The sequence below is a fragment of the Rattus rattus genome, chromosome 7 (assembly GCF_011064425.1).
Source record: "Rattus rattus isolate New Zealand chromosome 7, Rrattus_CSIRO_v1, whole genome shotgun sequence".
Taxonomy (NCBI): domain Eukaryota; kingdom Metazoa; phylum Chordata; class Mammalia; order Rodentia; family Muridae; genus Rattus; species Rattus rattus.
In genome coordinates this window covers 61,453,756-61,468,854 of record NC_046160.1, presented here as the reverse complement: position 1 = coordinate 61,468,854, position 15,099 = coordinate 61,453,756, and positions in this window count along the sequence as shown.

Below are 15,099 nucleotides of genomic sequence, written 5' to 3'. Positions count from 1 at the left end.
AATACACACACACACACACACACACACACACACACACTTTCACTCAGGTTAGTAACACACACACAGTCATTCAGGTTACTAACACACACATTCATTCAGGTTAGTAACACACACACACACACGTATAAATAATCAGGAACTATGAGATAAATAAAGCATTACTTTAGGGGGATTAGGAGGGGTTGGAAAAGATCATACATGGAGGGAGGTGGGTATAGGAAGATGAATTGCTGAGGATGGAAGGCTTAATCAAATTAAGAATTCATGGGAAGCTACACGCAAACCAACAGTCTTCCTTTTGTCCTTTCAACTACTCTATAGTACTCCCCTCCCTGTCTTGCATTTAAATGGATGGTCTCTTTTTCTTTGTTGTTTTTTTTTAGTTGTTAAATATATTTACATGCGTATATACATACATTCATACAATCATACATACACACATGCATAAATGCATATACACATATAAGCGTTACTAAATATATAAGTTCAAACTCTTCACTATATAATGCTACTTGTATGTATTTATTCAGTACTGACCATTTAATAGCGGATACCCTATTGGTTGGGAAGATTAGGATTATTTCTCCTGCTCTTATTATTCTTCAGTTGCCTATAGTTGTTTTTCTAGATCTGAGGCTTCCTGCGATTTTCCATTTTCATGATAGCACGGTTATAGGTATCTTGATTAGTTCTTGTTGATGTTATGTTTAGGCAGTTGTGTTGGTGAGATATTATGGGTGTAGCTTCTTGTGCATTTTTAGAATACATAATCTTGCAGAAAATTTCCCTTGGCTCTTGCAATCTTCTACCTTCTCTTCTTCAATAATCTCTAAACCACACAAGTCCATTCCCCCACCAATGCTTGAAAGTTGGCTGACAGATCTTGTACAAGTCTTGTGTAGGCAGATATATACCACTGTGGGTTAATGAGTACAGTGAACCTGCCATCTACTGAAAACAGTACAATCAGAAGTTTCATTTCCCTCTAATTCTGACAATCTTCCTGCCTCTCCTCCATCATGTTACCTGAGCCTTGAGGAAAGAGTGTAATACAGGTGAACTTTTGACACTGAACAGTCTGCACTCGCTGATTGCCTGCACTTTAACTAGACTTTTGTATTGGCTAGTTTTTTGTCAACCTGACACAGTTACAATTATCTTGGAAGAGGAACCTCACCTGGAAAAATGTCTCCATTAGCTTTCCTCTAGACATGTCTTCAGAACATTTTCTTGATTAATGACTGATGTGGGATGGCTGAACAAAATGTGTGGCGAAAGCTGCTACCTTTGTCCTTCACCTCATGTGGTCTTTGATATTATAAGTAAAAAAGGGAGAGAACACCAGTAAACCACATCACTTTATGATTTTTTTTCTTCAGTTTCTATCCTGAATTCTCTCCTCAGCAGATACAATCCTATTCTTAAAAGAACTTAAGGTTTTTATGAACACCAACAGCTTTTCTACACATCAATAAAATATGTGGTAAGAAAAAAGTCAGAAAATGTTATATTTACAATAAAATCAACTAGCCAACAAACAAAAGTAATAAAAAATGCTAGAGACACAGTTTAGTTACAATAGTCTGGCTAGCATGCACAAAGATCTGGGGTTGATCAGAGCAATATTCAGAAAAAGTACAAGAGGTGTGGAAATTACATGCTCAGGGCATTCTCTACTACATATTGAGTTTTTAGTCAGCCTGAAGTGCATGTGACTGTCTCAAAAATAAAGTAATGAAGATAAAAAGGAAAAATGGAACAGGAAGAGGGAATTGGCCAGAGTCCCTCAACTGTCCTAGAGCTGAGACCCTTTAATACGGTTCCTCATGTTGTGCTGAGCCAACCACAAACTCATTTTGTTGCTGAGTCATTGCTATTATTTTAATACTGCTATGAATAATGATGAAAGTGTCCATGATTTTTATGTTCTTAGGTAATACCTGTGAGAGAATTGTGGAGCCTCCAAAAGGACAAATGACCCAGAGGGTGAGAACCTCTGAAATAGTAGGAGAAAAATAGAGGCATCAGGATGTGAGAGTACAAAAGGGGTGACAGTAGCTCAGGTATGAATAGAACCAAAGACTTTAAATATCTTCCCACAAGAAACTATGAAACATGCAAACCATCCCTGCATTCATTACTCTAAAGATTCATTATACTCTCATGAAAAGTTCACATTACTAATTGTTGTTCATTCATTTTAATCCCTTTAAATTTTTCAATATCATTCCACCAAAAAAATAAAACAAAAAAAACATAATGTCCCAAAAGTCATATGAATCAAAAATGGAAATAGTCTACTTTCTGATCTCAAATATCTATATCTATATCACTATCTTTATGTGTTTCTATAGATACAGCAACATACATATATATCATACCAACATACCAAAAAGGCCATTCTTTGTAACAAATGGTGCTAGAAGTCTGGAAATTGACATGGGGAGTGTAAATCTTTATCTCCAACTTAGAGCACAAATATCTCAAATGAGCAGCAACCTTAAAAAGCTGAAACTCAAGTTGTTAGAGTAAATCCCAGAGGGCTAAAATTAAGATCTAGGCATGAGCAATGACATTTTCAATTGCAGTCCAGTAGCTCACAAAAATAGCAACCAAAATTTTAAATGGTATTTTATCAAATTAAAAGCTTCTATGCACAAAAGAAATGTAAACAAAATAAAAAGACAGCCTAGAGAATTGAAAAAAGTGTATTTGTCAATTATTAAATTAATATAAGGGTAAAATCTGGAATACAAATCTCACCCTTCCATAAAAACCCCAAATAATTCAAGTAAATAAGTTGGCACATTAGTTGAAATCTTTCACAGAGATTTACACATGGTCAAAGCATACAAAATGCTCAAAATTTCTTCATCATGTAAAAGCAAATAAAACTTGCTTTGATGCCTCATCCTAGTCAAAATGACTATTTCCAATAGTGCATAAAAATGCAAGCATGCATGTGCGTGCGCACGCGCGCGCACGCACACACACACACACACACACACATCTATTATTAGAGAAGATACTGGGGATAGAAACCCTAGATTTGTATTTAAATTGTTTTACATAATCAGAAATTCAAAATAATGTCTTCTAAAAAACAAAGCAAAACAAATGGACAAACAAACAAACCTGTAAAAGTAAACTGAAGCAGGAAAGCATAAAATATAGTTCATCTATCAGGGCATCTATATATTGGCCCTGGACTATATACATATTTTTCTTATTCTATGCAATTTGTAAACACACACACACACACACACACACACACACACACACACACACACACACACACACTTCTTCTCTAAATACACCTAATAACCGAGGCCCTCGACCTCCATCAGACTATACATGTCACATAGATCTGGCTTAAACACAAATAAATAAATTAATTAATCCCTTTGAGAAACCTTTCAAATGCCCATTTTTTCAAACATTCAAATGTGTCCGAGTACACATGCTGAAACCAAGGGAGGCAGGCCATTCTACACTAGACTGGCTTTTGGCATGTATACAATAATAAATATACATGTATACTTACATTTGTAGACATATACATATATACATGCCAGAAATAGTTTGAGGCTTCACAGAATATTTCCCACATTTGTCACATAGGGTTCTAAGGGTAGGATGTCTGCCAGGTTATTTCTATAACCAACAGAAAAGGAGAAAAGTAAGCTCCTCCCTTCAGTGTTTGTCATTTAAGTCCCAACTGTGCTATAGCCTTTAACTGTGTAAGACAGCAAGACAGCACATTTTGTAGATTAAACCAATAAACTCGCAAACATAAAAGAAACAAATCTCATAATTGCGAATTTCAATTAAAGGAAGGGGGATCAAAGCAAACATTCTGCTTGAAATTACACAGCTGCTATCTATACAAAATGAGTTAATGTCTAGAGCCAGCCATCATTTTACAGAGAGAAAAAAAACTATGCAGCAAAATCTGCAGCGGGAAGGATTGGCTATGCTCCTCACGTCCCAATCAGTAATACAGAAATATTGAGTAATAAATTCCCTGCCTCTCTCGATCTGAAACGCTCCCACCATCTGTGAAAGACGATTTGTAACAGCCTCGATATTAAGATTCAGTAAACAGACAATCACTCCCATTGTGCCAAGCCGTGGCTACATTTGGAGAAAAGCATAAAGCAAAACAATTAGTAACACCAAGACCCCTCCATTACAAATTATCCAGCCACCAAAACAACTAGTTTCCATTGTAGAGTTTCCCTTCTGCTGGAGAGCAGTGGGGAAAGCTTCTCACATTTGGCTACCTCCCGGGCCCATGCATAGGCTTCATCCTAATGTCTTGAATTATTATTGATGGCTTAGGCAGTTCTGCTCTGTTGGTGAACCAATAATGTCAAGGCAGTACCTGCAAGATTAATTATAGTAGAGAACAGGCTGAGGTTTCCTGGGACTGAGACATTAATATAGACTGAGCATTAGTTTCAGAGGATTCAGCAGGCAGCTGAACAAACGCCTCAAATGCTGTGATCCATACAAAATTCTGGTGGCTGTGTCTTTGTGGCACTTCGACATTTAGAGCCATTTCTTTTAATGGTGAGGGAAGCATTATACAGAATTTTAAAAAGGAAAAAAAAAAGGTGGCTGAACACACAAAAAAGAATCAACAATACTTCCCGAGTGACAAATTGAACCTTAGCTTTACACCTAGTACAGATGACAGGATTTCAGTGTGAGGAAAAGTTCGCACCACTGTTTTGGTCCCTTTGTCTTTGGAACGAGTGAAATATCTACAACTCATACAGAGTAATTACAGATTTTCTGATAGTGACTTATGACATGTGTTTCTGTTACTAATTTCATCGTTTTTGTAGATATTTGTTTATCATATACGGATTTTTAAAGATTTATTTAATTTCATGTATATTTATGAATGTTTTACCTGCATATATAATTGTACCATGTACCCGCTTAATGACTGTTAGATGGTGTCACATCACATGGAATTAGCCTTATGGGTGGTTGTGAGACACAATATGGGTACTGGGAGTCATATGCAGATCCTCTGAGAAAGCAGCCAATGTTCTTTAACTGATGAGCCTTCTCCCCAGTACCTGCACCGATGTTCTTGTATTTCACTTATTCAACGTAAAATTATAAATAGAAGCTGAAAATAGGGTGAAGTAGAATGAAAGAAATGTGACAGATTTTATCTCTGAAATTCAACCCAAGGCTTCAACGTTTTCCAAATCTTAATTGCACAGTGCTCTTTCCTCCTATATGTTTTTAATATGTGGGATAAAAATATACACATTAAGTAACATTTGCCCAGTTTTTACACTATGCTTGGAATTAAGAAATACAAACACACACACACACACACACACACATACCCGCACATGTGCACACAACCTTAATATTATGATGGATCATGTCTGCTCCCTCAGTATATATTCACTCAAATTTACATAACAAAAACTGAGACACTTACAGATTGAATATAAATTTTCCTAGCCACAGAATGAATAAGCTGCAGAGCTCAGTTTTGAGTCACAATCTGGCCTTAGCACATAGTCTTTACCCAGCTGAATGCTGTCCAGTGTCTAAGAGTCTCTATGTGTGCAGTTAATATGTGCATTTTAATCACTTCTATTTCATTCTTGCCTGTTTAAAGGATTTTCAGTATGCCAATGAAATTGTAGCCACAACCACAGCAGCATGTAACCAGAGGCTTGTAACTCTGTAGTGTTGAATTGGTCACTGTAAGTGGAAAGATAATTTATATTCTAATGCAGATAGTCTAAAATAATATATTTTATCTTATGAGTTGATGACATTTACTCCTTTCTCCCTATTATCCCTCCAACAGTAATCATATGGAAAGTGAAAAAGTTCCTAGATTGATTTATCTATTGTCTTGAAATCTGATGACTATGAAGCTTATGATAGAAGCAAATTACCTGGCATGCCTGCATGTGTAAAGACAAATGGATTTTGTCAGTCTAGAATAGACAGGGAGGAACAGTGTGTGTGTGCGTTGACATTAATTCCATGTCACTGTAACATCTGCATCCATACCTTTGTTCAGACTGCCTAGCTCCTAAGTCAAGAGACAGAAGCATGGCAGGAGGAACTTCGAATTTAAGCCAGCTTACAGTATGAAACAGGATTTAGGGAACTACAAGAAAAAAAATACTCTCTAGTGCTATAGATACCCTTCTTCTGAATTGGGAAAATACAAGTTCACAGAATATGCTTTTAACTAACAAGATGAATTACCAAGTAAGGATCTAACAGAGCACCATGCTCCATCCACCATACTTAAGCCAAGATTTAGAGAAGTATGCTTACCAAGTGTCTCTCTTCTCTTTGGCCACATTTCTGATGAAAATTATCATTTTCATACCACCTGATTCAGCCCATCTCTTTCTGTGGTTCTCTGTTCAAAATATTCTCCACAGTGACAAAATGTTCCTGTGTTTCAAATGTAGTTTGAGGACAAGAGTGTTGAGATCTACGAAAAAGAAGAGTACACTTCCTTCACTGTGACCTTATAGGAATGATGTTGAATATATACAGACAGCTGACAAAGTTGTTCTTTCTTCTTGATTTGTTGATAATGACTTTAATATTTTTCCTGATATGAATCTATCCAACACCCGTGAATTTGATATTCACGGTAGTTTCTTTATTGTTGCTGTACCTTTTCTTTCAATATCTATAGGTTTTCAAAAGTATTCTTTGAAACCTTTGTACAATGTGCTTTGAGAACATTTATTCATTAAAATTTACTCTCAGGTTCACTCATTTCCACACCGACCCAACATCTAATCCTCTCTAATTTTATTATTCCCCTGAGACTAATATGTATTGGTCCCATACACTTGAGTGCTAGATATTTACTGGAGTTTACAGTCAACTTGTCAGGGGTCATAACCATTAAATAACTGATTCTTCCTCTCCCAGAGGATATAACTTGCCAATAACATCTCAACTCGGAGTGATAGATATTTCATGCCCACCCTCTTCTCTGTGTAGGGATTAATTTCTTTTTGTGTCTAGTAGGGCTGCTGTTGTCCCATTATTGGGTTAGTCAACTTTAATGCCTTTCTTTTATTTGTATATCAGAAATCTCATACTTCTGTCGTTTTTTATATGCCTTTTTCAAAAATATATTTAGTTTCAGTTAGCCCTTCAATATTTCCTCCTCTCCCTTTCCTGGTCATCCCCTACTTCAGTTAATCTTTACTGTTCCATTATTTTATATTTTCTCCTTTATATAACTATGTTGTATCTTATCTCCCTTGAAAGTGCCCCCTATGAACAGATACTTTTTTCCTGTTTTTATAGATATTCTGTATGAAAGACATCTGTCTAAATATCTGAAACTAAAATTCACAAATGAGGGGAAACCTGTGGACATTTCTCTTTCTGGATCTGAGTTACCTCATTCAGAATTATTGTTTCCAGATTTATATATTTACATGTGAGCTTAATAAATTATTTTTGTTAATAGCTGAATAACATTCCATTGTGTATAGGACTGCATTTCCGTTGTGCAGTCTCCATTTGATGGACATCTAGGCTGTTTCCATTTCCTGGCTATTAACTGGGCAACGATGCACAAGGATGGCCAAGAACTTCTGCAGCAGGACATAGAGTGCATTGGACGCATACACAAGAAAGATATGTCTGAATCATATAAGAAATTCAGTTTGTAGATTTCTGAGGAACGTTCAAACTGATTTTCATACTGGTAGTACTAATTTGTATTCCCACCAGCAATGAGTAGGTGTTTTCCTTTTTCACATCAATATGACAATTTATCATTTGCTTTCATCATAGTCATTCTGACTCTGGTAAGATGAAATTTTCATTGGGATGAGGGACTATAATTAAGGAGAGAGAAAAATACATATTAAGGAGAGAAGAAGGTATAATTACAGTAAAATTAAAAGTCATACAGAATCATGATATTAGTTAACTGACTAAAAACTGTAATACACATAAGTCTGTGTATAAATATGCACATAGAATTTAATTGAAAATTTCCCAACTGGGATGACAGTGTTCTCTTGAAGAGCCAAAGACCATCTACCAAAACTTTCAATTCTGTGCATGAGAAACCTAGTACTGAATTGAGGTTCAAGGTTGTCCAAGAAACTCCCAAAATATTGCTTAAGACACTATGCATTTTACACACAGATTCTGGAGATCCCAGAACTGTAATTGCTTTTAAAACTTCCTTCCTGTGTATTAGGTTTAATGGTACAAGAGGCACCTTGTAAGTTTTTTAGGAAGGTTGCAACCAAGAGTAGGTCCAGCTCTGAAAACTTACATACAAACAACATTAAACAGACAGACCAGATAGTACTTATGTATTTAGAAACATATATATGTGTGTGTGTGTATGTGTGTGTGTGTGTGTATTTCTGTATTTGTTTGTAATAACGATTCACAAAAGTCATCAATCTGAAAGACAGAAGGGTATATGGAATGGCTTTGAAGCAGAAAAGAAAGGAGGGATGCTATAATTATACTATAATCTCAAAACATAAAAAGTAAAATATCAAAAGGTAGTTTTTTACATAATACTTTTATTGAATTTTTTGGAATTTGGAATTCCAAAGTGACAACAGTTACACTTTCTTTATAGTCCTCTCATGTCTGCTCCCTCACCCTTGTGAAGCCCTGTCAAAAAATAAGGAGGAGGAGGCAGAAGAGGATGAGGAGGAAGAGGAGGAGGAGGAGGGAGAAGAGGAGGAGGAGGAGGAAGAGGAGGAAGAGAAGGAAGAGGAGGAGGAGGAAGAGGAGGAGGAAGAAGAAAACCAAAAGCAAAAAAAATGTCCAATTTGTGTTACCCATATATTCACTGGAGTATGGTCAAACTCCCAGTGGCAAGTCCCATCAAGAACACTGAGCCTGGCCTGGAGAGATGGCTCAACTGTTAAAGGTTAGGACCATAACCACAAATGTAAGAAAACTGAGCCCTCCTCAACCAAACCCCTGCCAGAAGTCACTGGTTGTGGAGTGATACACTTCAGCATTTTTGTCAAAATTTTCTCTTCCATATCTTTCTCTCTATTCTGTTACCTTTTAACTTTGGGCGAGGAAGGACAAATAGGACTTAAAGATAGTCACAGAAGCTTTCTATACACCTCTTTCTCAAATGTGACTATGCAGTCTTAAATACCATTGCAAAAGTAGGTTCTTTGTCATATACAGTCAAAAGGAGCATGGAATTTGGACTTCCATAGGACTTAGGCCACAGCACGAACCACAGAGATCTACATAACTTCGGACATCAACATATTCCTTAGATCACAGCATGCTCTCTTGTTGCAGTACAGACCACAGATATTAACATGACCCTCTGCCACAGCAAGGGCTATGGACACTCTCTAGACCTCAGAAAAATCACATCAGTATGGCCCCAGTGGCAGCACAGATCACAGCCACAGCCATCCAAATGACCTTCAGTGGTAACAAGAGTCACAGACACTACCACAGACTGTGCTACAGTAAGACCACAAACCCAAACACGTCCTTTAGGAGAAGTATGGACCACTGACATGAACATGGCCTCAGGTTGCAATCTAGATTGCTGCCATCAATGTGGACCATGGCAGCACACAGACAAATGGAAACACACACAAACTCTCTCTCTCTCTCTCTCTCTCTCTCTCACTCTCTCACACACACACACACACACACACACACACACACACACACACAGAGTATTAATTTAGTGTCCATCATATGAACATGTGTTCAGGGCTAAGGACGTGGGATTTAATAACTTATCATGGGGATCCTCCCTGGAGAAAACTGATTGGCAGTATCTTTCGATAACAGAAACTTTAAATTCTAACATATATCTAGCTTATTTTTCATGTTTATGAGTTATAGCAGCATATTTAGATATAAATTTCCCTAACAATCAAAATTTGATGAAAGAAAAGTTTAAAAAAGTGCTGATTACTGTCCTAGTGTAACTTTTATACTTCAAAAAAGACAGTGTTATTTGATATAACTATCTTAGTTGCCTATTGTTATGACAAAACAAAACAAAACCAAACCAAAAGTAAAACAAACAACCCACTATGACTTATAAAAGAGTTTACTTGTGACCAACATTGTCAGAGAGATGAGATAGTGACCAACATGGCACAGACCTTGACAGCAGCAAAACATGCATGACACTGGAATAGCAGCTCAGAGCTTACAGTGGTATCTCATAGTTTGAGGCAGAGAGAGCTAGTTTGAATGCTACCGGGGTTTTAAACCTCAAAGTCTTAGTTTAGCGATAAATCTCTTTCCATAAAACCATGCCATGTAATATATCTCAAAGAGTTCTATGAACTGGAAATTATGTATTCAAATATATGATCCTATAGGATTACTTGTGAGACAATGGACCATGCCAGGAAACTTGATAAAGTTGAGAAGGTTTAGAGTCCCCAGCACCCAGGCATCCACCTGAGTCAGTAGGTAGCTCTCCCTTTTCCAAATCAGATTTCTGGCTTGGAACACAGGTCACACTTTCCACATATAAAACGACCTGTGGTCATGTAGATCAGATTAGAGTTCTTTATGTTAAGGAAGTATTTGGATGATCCTTGAAGATTTAGCCAATAAGCATTCCTTCTCGGGTATTCCTTCCTGTTAAAGATATCTAATCTCTAGTCCACCTTGAGGATGTAGTATGTACCCATTTTTCATGATGAACAATTAATAAACAATTTGGAATAAAGTACTGTCTTTTTCATCAAGAATCACCATGGGGAGCATGGAAAAAGCCTTCATCTACAGAGTCGTTGCCTGAGTCTCCCACTGGAAGACCCTCTGTGCTCCCAGACAATCTCCCACTAAGCTAAGAATTTTCGTTGATGAGCTAAGCCAGAGTTCTCCATCCTCCCCTCAACCCACCAGGGGATCTTTTTCCTCAGCCTTTCCCATAACACTCTTGGATGTCCAGGAGTTTGGGATCCCCTTCCTCCGGCCAGAGCTCCTCATTGTAGGTTCGTGGAACCCAGATTCCCCATTGCTGACTCCTCTGCGTGGTTTCTGGCAGCGATTGACTGGATGCCTGGGAGTCAGGGAACACAGCTTCTGCCTCCCACATTTTAGGATATGTTTTCCCTTGAGCACAACACATGAAGGAAAGCATAGGGTAAACACAGTTTTGTGTCTCCATGTTTCATCTACCCAGAAGCATTTCCACATCCCAGTGATGTGCAGAACCATAAGACTCTTGGCTCAATTGATAAGTCATATGCTTACTCATAAAAAGATAGGATATTTAAAAGAGTAGACAAAAGAATATATTTTTCTTAAACTTATTGTTTAGTTATTTTAAATTAATACAGAGCAGCTATATATTTCTATTAAATGTTTATTAAGCCGTCATTGAACCACATACTTTGTATTTAATTATACATTTACATTGTTTAATTTAATTATTATTAAAGTTTGCCTTTTAAGGTTGTCCTTTATCTCTGACCTTTAAACTACTTAAGATTTTTTAAAATTTTGTTTTCTTGCATATAAATGTTTATATATTTACATTTCAAATGTCATCCCCCACACATCCCCTCCCACCTCCCTCTGCTTCTATGAGGATGCTCCCACTCCCACATACCCACTCCAACCTCAAGGCTCTGGAGTCTAATTTCTTGAATTCTTTGTATATATTAGATATTAGCCTTCTATCAGATGTAGGATTGATAAAGATCTTTCCCAGTCTTCTGGTTGCTATTCTTTTCTATTAACAGTGTCCTTTGCCTTGCAGAGGCTTTGTGATTTTTATGAGGTCTCATTTGTCAATTCTTGAACTTAGAGCATAATCCATTGGTGTTAGGTTCCAGAAATTTTCCCTTGCGCTTATGTGTTTGAAGTTCTTCCGCACTTTCTTTTCTATTAGATTTAGTGTATTTGCTTTTATGTCAAGGTCTTTGATCCACTTGGATTTGAGCTTTGTAATAGGACATTATTGTATTACTTACTTTTCTATGCTGTGATTAAACATCATGAACAAATGTGACTGATGGAAATGAAGGGCTTATTTTTGCCTTTGTGTCTAGTGGAAGAGTTTTTCTTAGTAGGAAAGACATACCAATGGCAGCCTACCAGAAATCATCTAGAGTAAGACACAATAGTTGAAGGCCTTCCAGGAGATGTACTGCAGCCAGCACAACAAATCAGCAGCTTCTCTGCCCCACTGAAGATCCTCCAGTTAAAAGGCTCCACCAGAGGTCTGCTATAGTCAGGGCCACAGGCCTACCAGGAGAACTGTAGGAACCCAGGGACAAAAGAGGCAGACTCCCGACAGGGTCACCCAGACCAGCTAACACCAGTAATAACCAGATGATGAGAGGCAAATGCAAGACCATCAGCAACAGAAGCCAATATGGGTAGGCATCATTAGAACCCAATCCTCATACCACACACCTGAATATACAATATACCTGAAAATCAGGAAGCTGACCTAAAATCCATCCTCATGAAAATAATAGAGTGCTTTCAGGAGGATATAAATAACTCACTGAAAGAATTACAGGAAAACACGGGCAAATAGGTAGAAACCTTAAAGAGGAAACAAATCCCTTAAAGAAATACAGGAAAACACAAACAGGTAAAGAAATTGCATAAAGAAGTCTAAGACCTATAAGAGGAAGTATAAACAATAAAGAAAACACAAATGGAGGCAAACCTGGAAATGGAAAAGATGTAGATAGGTTATAAATTATTGATCTATCATAAATATCACCAACAGAATACAAGGAGTAGCAGAAAGAGTCTCAAGTGAAGAAGATACCATAGAAGAGATTCCACGCCTAAAAAGAAACTGCTAACCAAAAGCATCCAGAATATTCAGGGCACAATGTAAAGACCAAATCTAAGAATAATTGGAATAGAGGAGAACAAAGATTCCCAGTTCAAAGGACCTGACAACGTCAACAAAACCATAGAAGAAAAGTTCCTCAACCTAAAGAAAGAGATGGCCATAAAGGTATAAGAAGCCCATAGAACACCACATAAATTGAACCAGAAAAGAAAATGCTCTCATCGCAGAACAATCAAAACACTAAACACACAGAATAAAAAATATTAAGAGATGCAAGGGAAAGTGGCCAAATAACATGCAAAGCCATACCTATCAGAATCACACCAGACTTCTCAACAGAGTCCATGAAAGTCAGAAGAGTCACGTCAGAGGTCATGTAGACTCTAAGCAAACACTAATGCCTGCCCTGGGTACTATATCCAGCAAAACTCTCAATTAACACAGATGGAGAAACCAAAATATTCCAGGACAAAATCAAATTCAAACAGTATCTATCTACCAATCCAGCCATACAGAAGATCCTAAAAGGAAAACACAAGAAAGATACCTACACCAAAAAAAAAAAAAAAAAAAAAAAAAAAAAGATAATATATTAAACATCTCACAGCAAAGCCTAAAGCAGAGAACCAGAAACCCATAAAGCCACCTAGAAAAACAAATATATCAAATATATCAGGAACCAACAGTTATCTGTCTTTAATATCTCTCAATATTAATGGACTCAACTCACCTAAAAAAAGACATAAGGTAACAGACTGGATATGCAAACAAGATCCAGCATTTTGCTGCAAACAAGAAACACACCTCGTTAACAAAGACAAACACTATCTCAGAGTAAAAGGATGGAAAACAGTCTTCCAAGCAAATGATTCCAAGGAACAGCTGGGGTTGTAATCCTAATATCCAATGAAATAGACTTTCAGCCAAAAGTTATCAAGTGTGATGAAGAAGGACACTTCATATTGAACAAATTGAAAATCCACCAAGAGAAAGACTCAGTTCTCAACATCTATGCCTCAAATGCAAGAGAACCACATTTGTCAAAGAAACTTTACTAAAGGTCAAAACACATTGAAGTCCACACAACAGTGAGAGACTTTATCACTCCACTTTCACCAATGTAGAGGTCATTGAAACAGAAACTAAGCAGAAACACAGCGAAACTAATAGATGTTATGAACCAAATGGTTTTAACAGATATCTACAGAATATTTCACCCTAAAACAAAAGAATACACCTTCTTCTCAGTACCTCATGATACTTTCCCCAAAGTCAACCATATAACCAGTCACAAAACAACCCGAAAGTGATACAAGAAGATTGAAATAATCCCACGCACTCTATCACACCACTGTGGCCTAAGGATGGTCTCCAATAACAGCAAAAGCAACAGAAAGCCCACATACATATGGAAACTGAACAATTCTCTACTCAATGATAATTTGGTTAGGGATGAAATAAAGAAACAAATTAAAGACTTTCTAGAATTTAATGAAAATGTTAATACATCATTCCCAAACTTGAAAACAATTAAAATAGTTCTAAGAAGAAAATGTATAGCATTAAGTGCCCTTGTACAGAAACTAGAGAGATCTTACACTAGCAACTTAACAGCATACATAAGAGTTCTAGAACAAAAAGAAGTATATAACAATCTTAATACAGTAAAAGTCAAATCTCTTTGGAGACTCATGTCAGGCTCTTAACTGTAAACCCTTCTGAAGTCAAAGCGAAAAGTCAGATCACATAGTTGGAACATTTAATGCCCATGATCTCTATTACCATTTTAAAAGGTAGAAAGTGAACATGGTAAGAAAATATTGAGCCAAACCAAGATAGAAAACAAGCTAGGAAAATCTATCCTCTCGATTTCTATGTCTGATACATCGCCAACTCCTTTCAGTTTTGCTTACAACAACAGCACCTCTCTTAATTTTTTTCAAGATTTATTATGTTTAAAGCTAAGCTTAAAATCTATAATATATATTAATATACTAGTTTATAACATTATAAAACAGGACTCTGCAGAATCCTATTATTTGTCACTATCTATAGGAGAAGAAACTATATTACCCAAAATTACATAGTTCTACAATAAACACATAATGCCTTCTCTGTTTTATGGCACTAGCACTAGTTTTTAAAGATCTTTGAGATATATTTTATATTACCCCTTTAAAAGTTAGTTTTTTCTTGCATAGTTATTTAGATTTCAAAAACAGTTGTTTTAGTTTGAATGTGTTTCACTTTTACCCAAAATGGCCATGTAGTTTGAA